This window comes from Montipora capricornis, unplaced genomic scaffold (genome assembly GCF_036669925.1).
Source record: "Montipora capricornis isolate CH-2021 unplaced genomic scaffold, ASM3666992v2 scaffold_272, whole genome shotgun sequence".
NCBI classification, from domain to species: Eukaryota; Metazoa; Cnidaria; class Anthozoa; order Scleractinia; family Acroporidae; genus Montipora; species Montipora capricornis.
Window position 1 is genome coordinate 25,001 of NW_027180018.1, and position 5,000 is coordinate 30,000.

General features: G+C 37.1%; 1 long non-coding RNA gene across 1 annotated transcript in view; it reads right to left on the reverse strand.

The window, feature by feature from the left end:
• Positions 1–4,315: 4,315 nt before the first annotated feature.
• Positions 4,316–5,000, reverse strand: part of LOC138035154 (uncharacterized) — a 5,023-nt gene continuing 4,338 nt past the window's right edge. Inside the window, exon 2 of the long non-coding RNA XR_011129465.1 lies at positions 4,316–5,000. This exon is cut by the window's right edge and continues 624 nt beyond it. This is a non-coding gene — a long non-coding RNA (uncharacterized lncRNA).

The window sequence follows — 5,000 nt, forward strand, 5'->3', positions numbered from 1 at the left end:
TAGTCGCCTGTCGTTGCCAGTCTATTAAGCAATCAAGCATAGTCTAACTTTTCATTACTTTATTATATCTGAAATAGAGACTGTTTTCTTTCTATGAATATACTTAGAGAAATTGAGAAATTGGCTAATATATAAGAAATTTACTTTATATAAATTTTTACCGAGTGTTGCAATTCCAACTGCAGAGCTTTAATGCAGAATGGCAACACTTGAGAGTAGTCTTTCGTATAATTCAGTATATCATGCAAGAGATAGCAAGAACCAAAACAAGTATACAATTCGGAGTCAAACAGGAACAGAACATGCAAATCTTTGGCAGCACAAGACTGAAAACAATAGAGGCAATATTTAACGAAAGATCCGAGCACCAAGTAGACTTCATTTTGAAGAACCTATTTATGAGAAAAAAAATACAACAACAACAACAAAGGAATTGTTCAAAGAACGAGTGACACTTGATTTTGTAGTTAAGCCAAGATAATGGGGAATTAGCATTCAGCTTCTTCGTTTGGAAAACAGATGTTTTTTTAATTATCCTGACCCTAACCAAAATACTTATTTCTGCATGTAAACCAAATAAATTACATTGTTACACTGGCTTAATAATGAATTATTATTCCGATTGCTAGCATTTTATCCTTTCCTGTAAAAGGAACTTACTATCTTTCAAACAAGTCCACTCTAAACCATTAAACAACAGGGGCACCAAACGACAATATAGCTCAAAGCCACTTAGACATAGCATTGTTAAACGTATTTTAGTATTTAAAACGGTAGATATAGGCATATTTTTATCCCCTAAAAATTTTTCATCTGTTCGGATTTCCTATCTGAAAGTCTAATGATCCGAAAAGTATAGGGATGAAAATTGCCTTCTCGAAAATTTCAGACAGAAAAAAGGCTCCCGAAAATTCTAGGTGACCTTTTTAGGATAAAAATCCCTTAAAAATGGGCAATTATACCATTTTTCAGATGTTCGAAAATCCTAGGAGAGGCAGGCAAGCAAGAAATTTTACAACAAGTGTTCTGAAAATTCTAGATCTCAAATTGTCTTTCAAACAGATATTTTCCGAAAATCGACATTGGGTACCCCTGAAACAATGGCCACAGCTTAGTAAATTTTATCTTAGAGTCTCAAATGAAAAACTGTTAGTTGTCCATGGCTCAAGATTTACTTTTTAAAACTAACTCGAACATTCTTACATTTTATCATTCAATTCCCATCTGTGCATAAAATTGTTTCCTTTTGCACAAATCTCGTATTGCAGTCCTAATTCTTTACTGCCACAAACACCACGCTACAGTCGTCACCAACAGAGGACAATCTAGATTGATCAGAAAATAAAAGAAATCAGGACTATTTTTTATTTAGGGTACACTAGGGTTAAATCTATGTTGAGAGCAGTTCCCTACCTAAGAAAAAGTGTCCTACATGTATGTTAAACAAATATGGGTATACTTTGTTGAATCTTTCCAAGATTCCAGTAAAGCATATTGTATTTAGTTTCAGCATTTATTAATTTCTTGCTTCCAGCAAGTGAGGAGACAGTGCAGCGCTAGCAGTGGTTAGGTCACTCGCCTTGAGATCCAGAGATCCCAGCCAGTGAACACTCGTTGAATTTGATTCTGGTAACCCCTGGTTCAACTTCTATGCTGCACTTGTAAATAGCCAATTGGGATGCCTCCGGTCAGTTGGGATTCATAACTACAGTAGTAGTTGTTGTTGTTGTTGGTGTTGTTGCATATCATTTCCTTGAGTGTGATCAGCAAACACCTCAAGAAAGTACACAAAACAAAAAGCCAACCAATCCACATGAACAATTTACCACTCCTAAGAATACTCTGGAAATGTGAGTGCCTCATTTATGAGATGCTCAAAGAAAAGAAAATTAAAAGCGACAAAGGCACATTTGAGTAAACCAAAGGCTCACATAGTAATTTAATTGGCATAAACGTGCTTGTTGTTGTTAAGAAGGCATGTAGATTCCCTCCAAATGTGACAAAAGGGGAGTAGGTCAGCGACATTTCCCAGTTTGTTCTCAAAAGACCAACTGACTCACCTTCCCCCAGATGAAATATTTCGAGATACTTATAATCTTTAATCTTTAATGAGTTTACTCCTAAAACAGCAATAACTATAGTAGGAGTTAATTATCCACCATTACACCTGTTTCAACAAAGAATTTTCAACCTCTTTTGCGTCAAGTAAGGCATCATATTTTGTCCAACACTTTGGAATATTGACACCTGACACCGGAATTCTGATCAGGAAATATTCTGTTGCTTACTTGACGTATCATATCCCATTCTAAACCTTAATAGTTCTCCGTCCTTTGGACTTTGCACTAAAAACGTCTACTTTGATAAGAACTGAAAAACTGTCGGATAGATCTTTTTAAAAAATGTTGATGGTTTCGTCTTCATGTTGTTTACTAATTCCCAAAATTTTACCCCTGATAGTACGGCTACAATCTTGGTTGAGACAATGACACAAATTCACCTTCATTTTTACAAACCCCTGCTTCCTCTCCCACTCCTCTCCCCACTCAGTCAATGTTGCTGAGTATTGTCATATGTTCAACAGTATATTTCCGACCAAGATAAATCAACATTGAGTTTGGGGGAGAGGAACGGGCAGCTATTAAGAGGAACATTTGGAAAAGTTGTTGGAGTACCAAAAATGTTGCTTTGTCTCAACAGGTTTTGTCCGAGATTGAAGGCTTTCGAGATGTCTAGTTTCCAGTCCCCCCTCCATGAGCCCAGTTATTATTTAGCATTTACCCCTGATTTGCATTTATTTGTTAGGTAAAATTTCATTTTACATCAATTTGACTAACAATTCAGAAGAGACATCCGGTTGCTTTAATTACGCAGAATTCAAAATCTTGATCATTTTGTTCGGAAAACTGTAGTAAGCCACCTTAAGTTTATAAAAAAAATTTTTGTGCTATGGCCCACCTGTCTCACCTAGTACTCGGCATTAGAAGGCTGAACAAAATCACCATTGTCCTCTTTTTCCGTTCGAGTGGTTTCTGCTGCCCCCTTTGATAATCGGCGATAGAGAAAGATGTAATACACACCCTCAAAGAAAAATACAATTGTGGATATGAAACCGCAAATGCCTGAATTTCTCAGGGCACTCTGCCCATACTCCTCTCCTCTGGCGAATGTAATGGCAGAACCGATAAGGAGAGCCAAGGCCGCGAGAAAACAGCCAACAAGACCAATCGCCGGATGGGTCATCGGCGACGGCAGCTTCTCAAACAAGTGAGTTACACGAAGAATCATGTGCAATACAACGAAAATGAACGCAGTCGTCGCCACGAAGATTAAAAACTCGTACTCCGCCCTAAAGCTGATCGGATGAGCCGCCAAGATCGAGAACGTGAGAAGGGTCATGATGGCTTCCACAAGCTTAAGGCATCCTTCCTTTGTTGTGACGATCCAACGAATGTCACAGCAACTACAATCACATGTGACCGTTTTGGCTTTAGTCGTGGTTCCCGTATCGTCCTCGTTCGCCATATTGATCCACCGTCACCAGAGTGAAAAGGGCGACTGCTTTTCCGAACAGGAAGACCTTAGACAGCAATTGTGGTCATTGTTAATCCTGCGCACGATTTTTGCGTCATTAGCGAGCGCACTTGAGCACGAGCACGTGAAAAACGTAAGAGATTTTCTCTCAAACTAAGCCCGATAGCGAAATAAATGCTCCTTTTTTCTTAAACGAGCACGGTGATCCCCGACTTTTTTTCCAGGTATTTGCTAAGAACAGTCTAATAAAAAACATATTTGAAGAAGAAAAAAAGTTTGATAGTAGGACATGAATTAAAGTGTCCAGCAATGACAGCAATTAATAATTAATAATGCAATGTTGCTTGATTTTTCCGTATTTCGATGACCGTATAAACACTTCCGTAGCTCGTTTTCACATCATTCTCAAAAAAAAAAAAAAAGCAAAAATAAGGACAAAAAGAGCCGCAAGGGTAAAGAAAGGAAAGGTAAGTTTTCCGACACTGTTTACCAGTAATTACGGACTAATAATTACAGGGGGGTTTTGACGGTCTTCCTTGCATTGTCTAGCAATGATAGCAATTAATAATTAATATTGCGAGGGAGCAATGAAGAGTGACTTATTTATTATCCATCCTTACTTCAAAAACCGTTCGTAAAAATCCAGTCATCCGATAGCCCAGAGTTAGGTTTTGAAGTGACGTTTTTGCCAGCATAACTGTCGTCGTTTCCATATTTTCTACGGTAGGTTCACAGGCTAGTCGCCTGTCGTTGCGAGTCTATAAAGCAATCACGCATAGTCTAACTTTTCATTACTTTAATATATCTGAAATAGAGATTGTTTTTTCCTCTTTCTATGAATATACTTGGAGAAATTGAGAAATTGGCTAATATATAAGAAATTTACTTTACATCAATTTTTACCGAGTGTTGCAATTCCAACTGCAGAGCTTTGATGCAGAATGGCAACACTTGAGAGTAGTCTTTCGTATAATTTAATATATCATGCAAAAACTAGCTGTTACCCTCAGAGATAGCAAGAACCAAAACAAGTATACAATTCGGAGTCAAACAGGAACAGAACATGCAAATCTTTGGCAGCACAATACTCAAAACAATAGAGGCAATATTTAACAAAAGATCCGAGCACCAAGTAGGCTTCATTTTGAAAAACCTATTTATGAGAAAAAAAAAATACAACAACAACAACAAAGGAGTTGTTCAAAAAACGAGTGACACTTGATTCTGTAGTTAAGCCAAGATAATGGGGAATTAGCATTCAGCTTCTTCGTTTGGAAAACAGATGTTTTTTGTAAATTATCCTGACCCTAACCAAAATACTTATTTCTGTATGTAAACCAAATAAATTACATTGTTACACTGGCTTGATAATGAATTATTATTCTAATTGCTAGCATTTTATCCTTTCTTGTAAAAGGAACTTACTATCTTTCAAACAAGTCCACTCTAAACTATTAAACAACAGG